At 42.7% G+C, this 12,354-nt stretch overlaps 1 protein-coding gene across 1 annotated transcript in view; it reads right to left on the bottom strand.

Annotated features, from left to right (window-relative positions):
• BMPR1B (bone morphogenetic protein receptor type 1B) overlaps nucleotides 1-6,364 on the bottom strand; it is a 354,353-nt gene extending 347,989 nt beyond the window's left edge. The window contains exon 1 of the mRNA XM_084626037.1: nucleotides 6,068-6,364. The gene's annotated coding sequence lies outside the window, so the exon portion shown is untranslated. The remainder of the gene's footprint in view (nucleotides 1-6,067) is intronic.
• Nucleotides 6,365-12,354: the final 5,990 nt, after the last annotated feature.

Below are 12,354 nucleotides of genomic sequence, written 5' to 3'. Positions count from 1 at the left end.
AGCAAAAGCTACAGTTTTACTTGCAGAGGAAATGCAGACAGGATACAGGATGATCTATCTGTACTCATTATTAATTATCACGTTTATTATGGTAGTGCCTAAGGGCTGGCCAAGAATGGGGTGCCATTGTGCTAGGTGCTTTACTAACACAGAGTAATAGACACTTCTACTCCAAAGAGCTTACAATCTAAATAGAAAAGGGGTGGGCAAAGGAGAACCCACAAGAAAAGGGAACAATATGATATTAGCAAATGTCATTGGGTATTTAGTTAGGAGAGGATAAGTGAGATGGAAAGAAAAGTGAAGGGGACACTGAAGAGAAAGGGAAAGCAGGGGAAAAGTGGCAGGGGTGGAATATATGTCTGCATCCAGCACTGCATAGTCTGAAGAGCCAAAAATCAGCATGCTAAATAACAAAGATATTATTCTATTTGTTGTTCCTCTTTAGGAACCAGTACAATCTTGAATCTGACTATTTATGTATTAATGTTTTGGGAGGTTCAAATTCACTGAAAAATTAATGATGAGTACACAAACACTTGCACATTTTTAGAGCTAAAGGCAGAATCAAAAGACAGAGTTACTATTTACCTGTTACAAAGGGGGAATAAATTGTTGGACGAGTGGAAGAAAATATTGGAGTCCAAGCTAAAAGCATCAGTGAGATTAATCCAGTGTGGTAGAAGAATGTGCAGAACAATATAAAAGTCTACATACTAGAACTACTTACAGAAAAGAAAAGATCACTTACACAAAAATTAAAAGTGGCTTGAGCAGATCATAAGGAATAACTAACAATTCCACATGAAGCCACTATTTCTTGACAACTACATTAAATGCTGAAGTTTTAGAGAGAGGAAATGCAGCTCAGCATTTGAACACATGGAAGAGCAGGAGTAAACATACACCAAGGTTTTATTATATTTTCAAAAATATTTTGGTTACTTTAACAGTGTTTTCTTATTAAAAAACCTAGAGCCCACCTTACATTAGCTACGGTATGCAAGTCTCTTTCCTCTCACATGCATCAGAAGAATTGGGGTGGTAGATATAAAGATATATTTAGATATAAAGTGCTGTATTATTTATAAGGGAGATTTGAAAGCTCACCGGGAATTGGGCACCAAACTCCCCTTTGTGCCTTTGAAACTCTTACCCTCTATCTGTTGTTATATTTCTCTTCTTTAAGCCACACTGGGATACAGATTCTTGAATGAAGACTAGGTGCTTCTTGTCAGGGCTAAGCATGCTTTGGAACTTGTACCAGGACAGAAACCAGTTTTCATATGAATGGACTAGAACTGATAGCTGTATGAAGAGTTTTCCAGTCACCTCCTTCAGAGTTTTGCCCATCAAGGCCAAATATTTATATTATGTCAGACAATGCAACAACAGTAGTTTATCGATACAAAAAAGGAGCTACTATATGATGACTCCATGTGTTTTGGGTCTAGTTTTAAGAAGCGTTGTCATTTAGATCAGAATCACTCATTTCTATCAGCAGTTCATATTGTGGCCAAAGATAACTCCATGGCAGATACACAAAGCTACAGGCAGAGGAATGTTCCTGGACATGTGGTAAAACGAGTTTTTTTACATTTGCTGCCAGGTACGAAATATAGCCCAAATCCTGTGAATGCTTAGTCATGTAACCTTCCTCAGTTGAGTAGTTTCTCTGAGCTCAAGGAAACTACTCACAGGTACAAAGTTACTAACCTGTGTAAATCTCTGCAGGGTTAGGCCCTGTGTTTAGCCTCAGGTATTTGAATCCTGACTATGAAGAGAAATGCATTGCCCCTAAACTGAGGGAAGCAACATTATACAAACACTACATCTTTCTTTCATTTCCCCCCATTTCAGATAATATCACTTCAAAAGGTCCGTCCCTCCCCGCCGCTCTCCTGCTGGTAATAGCTCACCTTAAGTGATCACTCTGGTTACAGTGTGTATGGTAACACCCATTGTTTCATGTTCTCTATGTATATAAATCTCCCCACTGTATTTTCCACTGAATGCATCCGATGAAGTGAGCTGTAGCTCATGAAAGCTTATACTCAAATAAATTGATTAGTCTCTAAGGTGCCACAAGTACTCCTTTTCTTTTTGCGAATACAGACTAACACAGCTGCTACTCTGAAACCTATCTAAATTTTCTAACTCCTTAAGTGGAATAATTATAGCAGTTTCTTATCCAAGTGGACTAGTGCAATATTCTGCCCTTAGAGCTGCCTGATTATTGAGAGAGAATACCTTTCAGAAGTTTAATTGAGGTCTTCAGAAGCATCCAAGGATTAATTAAATTTGAAATCAGGTACTGCAAAATGGTTTTTATTACTATTTGTATCGTAGCAGTGGTTAGAGATGCCATCCCCATTGTACTAGGTACTGTGTAGACACACAATAAAAAGAAAATCCCAGCCCCAAAGAGCTTAAAATCTAAGAGATATATATCTATTTTAGGAAGTCCTGAGTCATTAGTTCTGTTAGAAATAGAAAAGATTGTAAACATGTGAGAAATAAGATTACTTTTTTCATATTAGTAGGAACTCACATATCCCACCTGAAAAAGTGCTTTCTTCTAACTCTCACCATTTCCACACACCTGCCGATCGATGCGATCACTTACATATTGTACTTTGTGTTTTCTAGGAAATAATGCATAGAAAACAAATCCAGAAACAAACAGGCTAGAAAGCTCTGGCTTTGTGAACTGTTCTTGGTGAATCTGTCACTTAATGTTACCACCCAGTAACATTTCTCTTGCAAGAAAATTTCAAGACCTGAGGGCTCAATCAGGAAAAATAATGAGCATTCTGGCCTTCACCCAGCAAAGGACTTAAGCACATGCTGAACTTTAACCCACTAACTCCAATTGGACGACTCACACGCTTGAAGTTCAGCCTGTTGTTCAGTGCTTTGCTGGCTCAGGGTTACAGCCTCAACACACTACAGGATGGAGCCATAGTCCATAGCTGTTCCACACAAAGCAATCGTCTTACACACAAAGTGGGGGTCTGCATTTGGTGGAAGTACCTACAAAAATCAGAATTGGAAACCCTGATTCTCCTCTCCCATAGGTGAGAATCAGGAGTAGCTCACCTGAAGTCAATGGAATTACGAAGACATGGGAAGAAGGTCAAGCCCCATAATTTATTATTCTGTATTCCCTCTTTTAAAATAATTGCAAGGTCTTTTTAATAACACAGCATTTAAATATGGTGACCCATATAACTTAACCGCATAATCTAACACTGAATATACTGCATTCTAACGATTAAAAAAAAAAGCTCTGGGTGAAACTCACTCGTGTGCAGAGGAACTATGCACCAGACCTGAAGTGGAACACAAGTGCTGCAGAGACCTCTTGCTGGCCCTCTGCATGGCGTGAATTTTGCCTTTTATTACCAATAATGTAATCAGCACTAAGTCAAATTTGGAAGTATAACACCTCTGTGCATTCCTTGACTTTTCCACAAGCCATCTCTAGTTTAGTGTCATTTTAATTTTTGAAAAAAATATATATTTAAAAGTTGTTCAATATAATTATTTGTCAGAAAATAACGCTGGGTATAGCAGGTATGTATTTGTTCTGAATGTACATTTTAACTGTTTACTTTTTCCCTGTAGCAAGTGAAACTCTCTTATCGGGCTCTTCAGTCAGCTAGCAATGAGTTGGGTAAGCGCTGTTTTCAAAACAGAACTTCAGAAAATTGAGCACTATAAGTCAGTATTTTATGTGGAGCAAAACTTATTTATAAACAACGAGTGAAGCATTCTTGAGAGTGAGAGAGAGAAAGAATTACTTTTGTTTCATCAATTTACAGCATTCTCCATTATCTTCCACAATAAAACAAGTTTTATCTTGACAGACATTTTGATTTAAAAGCACATTTCAGTGTCATTAAAAATGCACCAACAGCTTTCGACACAGGAGTAATGAGATCATACCAAACTGTAACATGTGACCAAAAGGAAAGGATCCAGTGGCTTACTAAACAGCCCCTCAAATTAGACAAATAACATGCTGTCTCAAATTTTCTTGCATTAAGTTAAATTTAAAACTAAAAAAAAAAAAAGAGCCCTACTTGCATGATTATAAACTATGTTTGAAGTCATGGTAAATTAAACGTATTGTATAATTTTAAATATGCTTTACATGCAAAACATCACTACAATAATGGCAAACTTACAGAATAGATGGCAGTTGTTTTGCATGATTTTACAATGATTTACCAAATGACATTAAAGCACTTGAAGCCAAAATGCCATATTCTCAGCAAACATCTCTACAGCAAATGTTTCTAAAGGGATTAGAAGAACTCTGTCATGTACAATTGCAAATCTTTGAATATTCTTTTTACAGTTAGAACACAGTTATATGACCACTAAAAATGTTAAAGGAGGCTTTACACCTATACTTTGGCTTATGGTTACTCAAAGGTCACTAGATGAGACTTCCACCGCTTTTTCCAACCAATGAACAGGATTAAAAATGTCACCAATGTAGCTGCAAAATTAGGAAATTGGATATATATTTGGTGAGTATAGATGTAGGAATCCCATTAATATCCAGCTGCTGATTTACAATTTCAGTGGTATTTCCACATAAATTGCCTAAATTAACTTCAACTTTTTTTAGCCAATATCCTGTCCTTTAACAGCCCCCTTTGCATTGTTGAGTACAATTACCTCTCTTCAGCTGATGCTTCTTTGCTAACATTACAGATGTTTTTGCAATTGTAGTATGTTTATTTTTAGGTGTTTTTGGATAGTTTAAAGACTTTTCTCTCTGTGTTCCTTCACAGGCACCTTTGAGTGCACAGTGAGTCATTCGTTCTCCACCTTAATAATACTAATGTCTCTCCAAGAGCAGTTCAGCTTATGGTGTTAAAGGGGAAGCTCTCCCCGCGAAATCCCTAGGAGCTGCCAAAAATCATTATCACTGATCTGATTTAGTCAGATAGGCAGCTCAAGGCAGGTTGGAAAACATAGACTATGCTCCAGTAGGAATTGAAAACACTGTACCAAGTTCTTCTGATCAAAACAGGTAGGGGGCGGGCTGGAATAAGACGCACAGGTGCAATTAATTTCTGCAGTCTTTAAGGTCCATTCTGTGGCATGGTTTAAGTGCAATCATGAAGCTATCAATACAATCAACTTAATAGTGATATGATAAAAAGATTAGAGTGGCGGGGGAAGGGGGGAAAGCGGCATAACAACCTATCTCCACCCCTTGCCAACCCAGCCCCTTGGCAGGGGACGCCAAGTACCAAATAATAACCTAGCAGCTGATTTGATCTCAGGAACACGGAGATATCAACCGAAACCCCTTTACACTTTTGCCCGCAACATTTCCACATGCAAGCCACACTTAGCAGCTACTTAAACACCCCCCAAACCGCCATTTCCCAACCCTGGGTACCAACAGGTGGGCTCCTAAATCCGTTTGCGGGGGGCCCCACGCTAGCAGTGGTCTGGTTTGCAGCGCGACCGAGCACCGTCAGCTCCCAGGGCAATGAAAGCGGGGCGGCCCAGCAGCACCTGGGAGAAACAGGGCGCTTCTCTCTGGGGTGCCAGTAGGAGCCTAGGGTGGAAAACTTAGTTCAGAGTCAGAACCCCCCCTCCCCCCACACACACACACTGAAAAGCCCCAACACAGGCAATCACCAAGGGCGGGGCGGGGGCCCCCCCAGGCTCAGTCCCCTGGTCCCGCTGCTGCAGCCGCTCGCTCGCTCGCTCGCTGCCTCCCCTCCCCTCCCCGCCCCAGCCCCGACTGCCAGGAGCCGCCGCCGCCGCCGCCTTGCCCGAGCGGCAGGGCGCCTCCGCCTCCAGCCAGGTCCCGGCTGCAGCATCCCAGCGCCGCTTCGCCTCGGGGCCGGTTGCCAGGGCACAGGTACCGCACGCAAACCCCAGCCGGCTCGGGAGCAAGCGGCCCGCCCCCGCCCCGGAGCGCAGCCACCCACCCTCTTGCGGGGGGGGGGGGCTTTTGCATTTCCGCCCCCCCCCCACCCCTGCCTCTGCCGGAGCTCGCTGGCCCCAGAACGCGGCCGGCGGGGAGCTCCCTTACCGGCTGCCAGGCCGCCCCCGCCGCTGGGTCCGCGGGCCCCGGGACGGAGAGCAGGCGTCGCTCTCTGCCGCCGCGGCGCCTCCGCGCCACAAAGTTGGGTCCGCTGCTGGTGGTGGTGTTTCTCCCCGCCAGGTTCTCTCAGGCGCTGCAGTTTTATTTGTTTTGTTTTGTTTTTTTTCCTTCTCCGCGCTTGCCCTCACCAGCTCCCACTAGTGATTGCACAGCCCGATAGCAAAGCGGGACTCGGCGGCCACCCTGCCAGCAGCCAGCGGCGCTGCTGCTGCCCGAGGGGAGAGTCCGTGCTTGATGGCTGCACCCATGAGCCTGCTCATCTGCCTCTCGCGCTGAGGGGTTTTGAAAGTAACTTCTCTGCAGTGAAAACTACTGTCGCTCCGTATGGGAAGGGTGGCCGTGTTAGTCTGTAGCCACAAACACCAGGAGTCCGGTGACACCTTAAAGACTAACAGATTTATTTGGGCATAAGCTTTCCTGGGTGGGGAAAAAAAAAAAAAACCACTTCTTCAGATGCAGGCACGGTCACTGGAGCATTGACTACCCACCCACCCTGCCACGCCCTGGTAAAAAATCACTAGCCCAATAGCACACCGCCGCATCCCACAGCTTATTCCCAAACGGCTGCCAATGCCGCTGACAAGGCTAAGAGATTTGAGAGAAGTGGAGCAATTTACAGTCTGGAGCGGATGAGCAACCACACTGTTGATGGTAAAATGGACAACGTGGGGTTATAACTGGGTAAAAAGAAATAATGTTTATAGCAACATGGGAATTTTCTGCAAATCGTAACCTATTCTGCCTCCTACCTGCTGTGTTCCCTTACTAGCACTTGTAGCCTGGTAGCACCCAGAGGCCAGAACCCCAGTGTCAGGGCTGCACAGAAGTTTGGGGGGGTCTGAGGCAAAAGCTGACACTTAGCCCCCTCCCCCACCCTTCCAAAAAATTATTTAGGAGATAATAGAATTGAGGAAAAGGGGTGGGGATGGTTAGTAGGAAAGGGCCCCAGCCTGTGGGGTTCTGCTGTCACTGTGCGGATTGCAGGGGCTCTGCTTGGGGCCACAGAACTGTTCCCAGACCTACTTCTCCCTGATCCCCAACCCCTCTTTTACCTACAGGCTCTTGGCCTAGTGGGTTGCCTTGGGTTCACCACAACAATGCCAGTGACAGCAACCGTGGGATCTGGGCCTGGTGAAGCAGGGTGTATGCCAAAAACTGGGTGGATTTTGACTCCATGTGCCAGGTCACAATACCAATCACTAAAATTTGCCCTCCTCCTTCATTTTGAGGGCCCTCTCAAACAGGAGTTTGGAGCAAACTAACCCCTTTCTTCCCGCACTACGCAGCCCTGCCCATCATGCTAGGCACTGTACAGACAAAAAAATGGTCCCTGCCCCCAGAGCTTAGAATCTAAGTAATCTTTTATTACTCTTATAGAAAATAACTTATACTGTTAACAATTCTATTTATCATGTTGAAAGCTAATAACTAAACATGCCAAGAGTCTTATACCACACCCTGAAATTAGTCTTTGACTAACCACAAGGGAGAGAATTCCAAAACCAAGAACTGAGATGGTCTGACATACGGGGAGGAATTAATCATAATAATAATAGAAAATTATTTCCTTTTAAAATCACATGTGCAGTTGTATTTCCCTTCTTCCTCCCCAGCCTCATTAGAATTAATTTATTTTTCATCTGGCAAAAACGTATCATTTATGGGAGAGGTGGGGAACAGACCACCTCAAGATTTTGGAAATTCATATACAGGAATGGGCAAACCAGTTACAAAAACAAGATGACCCTCCTCCACCTGACCCCTCACCCCTTTCTGGGACTGAACCTTTCTTTACATTCCTGGTATGTTGGGCTAAATCTGGTTTGTTTTCTCCTTTTCATGCATCTTTTCATTTCTGGGCCCTGGCTAGAACTAGCGCCGGCAGTCCTGAAATACTATGAGAAAGGCTTTTTATTGGCTGTGGTAAGAAGCAAAAATACTGGCAATCTTGCAAGAAAGCCTTCTCATGCTCCGCTTTTGGGAACTCCATGTTCATGAGTTACCCTCAGACAGCTCAAATTCCACATGTTTTGCCCACCATAGTCATGGCCCACCATAATGCTGGTGGATCCCATATTATGAACCTGCACTTCCCACCTCAGCAGAGGAATTTCAGCTCCATCTCTTCTGGCGTTCTCTTCTGTTTTTCCCTGTGCCCAGATGCTACAGAAAAAGAAAAAAATGGCCAAGAGGAATGGAGAAAATATGCCATTATAGGAAATGCACAAGCAAAAAGGCAAGGGAGACCAAGAGAAGGCAGAGAGAGGGGAGATGGGACAGAGGGAAGGGAAGAGATGAGAGAAAGAGAGGACAGAGATGGGTGCATGGTGAGGGGAAAAGTTGTAAGAAGAGATGGGAAGGTCAGATAAAGACAAAGGATGAAATAAATTGAAGGGGAGGGTGAATGATGTCCAGCATTATGCAGGCCTTTTTCCAAATTGTAGCACAGGGAGAAGGACAGCACCTTCCTCAACATAGGTAATTAAATGTCTGTAGGACAACTGGAACTGATAAGAACAAGGGTTTTGCCCTGAAATAGGGATGGATGCAGCCACAAAAGAGCAAGGAACATTTATGATTTTTTTCCCCTTGAAAATGCAAGACTAATCTCCATAAGGGAGGAGCCCAAGAGGCTTGCCCTTCCGAGCTGTTATGAGCTAGCAGCCACTGAACTGAGCTATAAGAGAGAAGGATGATGGTCTCTCTCTTCTCATTAGCATCTCTGACAAGTCTTTTCTGAGGGGATCACTTCAGACACCAGTCACTATATCAATTTTCATTATAACAACAGTTTTATAAAACACTCAAAATACATAGCTCCTAATAAAGGAGATGTAGTATATTTGACAAGACACTGTTTGGGGCTGTCAGCAGCACCAGCAGTAGATAAGTAATTGTCTAAATCTTCTGTCACTGCTGAGGTAAACAGATGAAACCACAAGCGTCCTGGCAAAGTTCAAGCCTTCTGGCGAAGTTTGCAGCATGCTTTCACCGCCCTGACCTCAGAGCGCTGAACACCGCAGTGATCCTCCTTCAGTTCGTTAAGATATTGTGAGCGTCTGCACAGGAGAGTTTCCAGTAATCACATGTGAATAAACATTCAAGGAGACACAAAATTATTCCCTTTCTGTCTGTGCAGAATTCAACATAATCCTCAATCTTCTAGAAGCTAATACTGTGCATCCTTTCCAAACCAACACTATTAGCGTTCTGTCATCTGAAGAGCGAAGTGATCCTGAGATTTGTGCATTGCTTTCACTCGAACAACCTGATCAAATCTATTTGTTATTCGATAGCCTGACTTACTTCACAATGGCAAGTCAGTCTGCAGAGCCAGTTTATTAATTTATTCCCAGTTGCTGACTGAAGATGTTACTTTATTCTACTGTACTAAAGTAGTAGACTTATTTTTATGGTCCTTCTATGCAGCAAAATGTACTTTGACATGAAGTCAGATAACATAATTTGCTCTTTCCTAAGTATATAAAATATGCTACAAAACCTGTTACGTGGTCATCCTATGGTCCCATAACATGTTTTTAACCCCCTCTTAAGATGACAATACCAAACTCTGTTCTCTAAGACATGCATAGTATAATGCAGTCCCCCCAAACAGTACCTTTTGCTGTTTAGAGCAGCCCTTAGTTCACAGTGAATAGAAAATAAAGAAGCTACATCAGCCAGTTAGAAAAAGCTTCTGCTTTTTAAAGTAGGAAAATGACAGTTACCATATGCACTTTGTCAAACAGCATTATTTTATTTAGCAGAGATACTGATCATCCACTTACTTAATATATCTTACCATCTCCTCATTAAATCTCTCAATAAAACATGATTAATGTCCAAGATTCTGGGCCAGGTTCAGTCCTGATGTAATCAGGCACAACTCCATGAAGTCAAAGGCTACATTTGGTAGCATGTGCATTACTTACTACTGAGTACATAATTACAGTTACATTTTCCATGCAAGCTCTGCAGTATCAGAATCAAACTCATTGCTGCGGAAGCCATTTTCCCCTATTATGCTATCAAATCGTAGAACTGGAAGGGACCTTGAGAGGTCATCTAGTCCAGTTCCCTCCACTTGTGGCAGGACTAATTATCTAGACCATTCCTGACAGGTGTTTGTCCCACCTGCTCTTAAAAATCTCCAATGATGGAGATTCCACAACCTCCCTCGGCAATTTATTCTAGTGCTTAACCACCCCAACAGGAAGTTTTTCCAAAAAGCCAACCTAAACCGCCTTTGCTGCAATTTAATCCCATTGCTTCTTGTCCTATCCTCAGAGTTAAGAAAAACAATTTTTTCCTTCCTCCTCCTTGTAACAACCTTTTACACACTTGAAAACCATTATGTTCCCTCTCCGTCTTCTCTTTTCCTGAGTAAATAAACCCAATTTTTTCATAAGTCATGTTTTCTAGACCTTTAATCATTTTTGTTGCTCTTCTCTGGACACTCTCCACATCCTTCCTGAAATGTGGTGCCCAGAACTGGATACAATACTCCAGCTGAGGCCTAAACAGAGAGGAGTAGAGCAGAAGAATGACTTTTCGTGTCTTGCTTACAACACTCCTGCTATTATATCCCAGAATGATATTCACTTTTTTTTTTTTTTTTTTTGGCAACAGCAGCTTTACACTGTTGACTTATATTAGCTTGTGGTCCACTATGACCCCCCAGATCCCTTTCCACAGTCCTCCTTCCTAAGTGGAGTACTTTGCATTTGTCCTTATTGAATTTCATCCTATTTACTTCAGACCATTTCTCCAGTTTGTCCAGTTCATTTTGAATTTGAATCCTATCCTCCAAAGCACTTGCAACCCCTCCCAGCTTGGTATTATCCACAAACTTTACAAGAAAAAAGAAAAGAAAAGGAGGACTTGTGGCACCTCAAAGACTAACAAATTTATTTGAGCATAAGCTTTCATGAGCTACAGCTCACTTCATCGGATACTCTGTATGCCATTATCTAAATCATTGATGAAGATATTGAACAGAACCAGACCCAGAACTGATCCCTCTGGGATTCCACTTGTTATGCCCCTCCAGCATGACTGTGAACATAAGAAAGGCCATACTGGGTCAGACCAAAGGTCCATCCAGCCCACTATCCTGTCTACCGACAGTAGCCAATGCCAGGTGCCCCAGAGGGAGTGAACCTAACAGGTAGTGATCTAGTGATCTCTCTCCTGACATCCGTCTCCACCCTCTGACAACAAGAGGCTAGGGACACCATTCCTTACCCATCCTGTCTCATAGCCATTAATGGACTTAACCTCCATGAATTTATCCAGTTCTCTTTTAAACCCTGTTATGGCCCTAGCCTTCACAACCTCCTCAGGCAAGGAGTTCCATAGGTTGACTGTGCGCTGAGTGAAGAAGAACTTCCTTTTATTTGTTTTAAACCTGCTACCCATTAATTTCATTTGGTGGCCCCTAGTTCTTATATGATGGGAACAAGTAAATAACTTTTCCTTATTAACTTTCTCCACACCACTCATGGTTTTATATACCTCTATCATATCCCCCCTTAGTCTCCTCTTTTCCAAGCTGAAAAGTCCTAGCCTCTTTAATCTCTCCTCATTTGAGACCTGTTCCAAACCCCTAATCACTTTAGTTGCCCTTTTCTGAACCTTTTCTAATGCCAGTATATCTTTTTTGAGATGAGGGGACCACACCTTTACTCAGTATTCAAGATGTGGGCGTACCATGGATTCATATAAGGGCAATAAGATATTCTCCATCTTATTCTCTATCCCTTTTTTAATGATTCCTAACATCCCGTTTGCTTTTTTGACTGCCGCTGCACACTGCGTGGACGTCTTCAGAGAACTATCTACGATAACTCCAAGATCTTTCTCCTAATTAGTTGTAGCTAAATTAGCCCCCATCATATTGTATGTATAGTTGGGGTTATTTTTTCCCATGTGCATTACTTAACGTTTATCCACATTAAATTTCATTTGCCTTTTTGTTGCCCAATCACTTAGTTTTGTGAGATCTTTTTGAAGTTCTTCGCAGTCTGCCTGGGACTTAACTATCTTGAGCAGTTTAGTGTCATCTGAAAACTTTGCCACCTCACTGTTTACCCCTTTCTCCAGATGATTTATGAAGAGGTTGAATAGGATTTGTCCTCGGACTGGGGAACACCACTAGCTACCCCTCTCCATTCTGAAAATTTACCATTTATTCCTACCCTTTGTTCCCTGTCTTT

The sequence above is a fragment of the Lepidochelys olivacea genome (genome assembly GCF_965140295.1).
Source record: "Lepidochelys olivacea isolate rLepOli2 genome assembly, chromosome: 4".
Taxonomy (NCBI): domain Eukaryota; kingdom Metazoa; phylum Chordata; order Testudines; family Cheloniidae; genus Lepidochelys; species Lepidochelys olivacea.
Note: the sequence above shows the minus strand (reverse complement) of the source record. Positions and strands in the feature narration are given on the sequence as shown.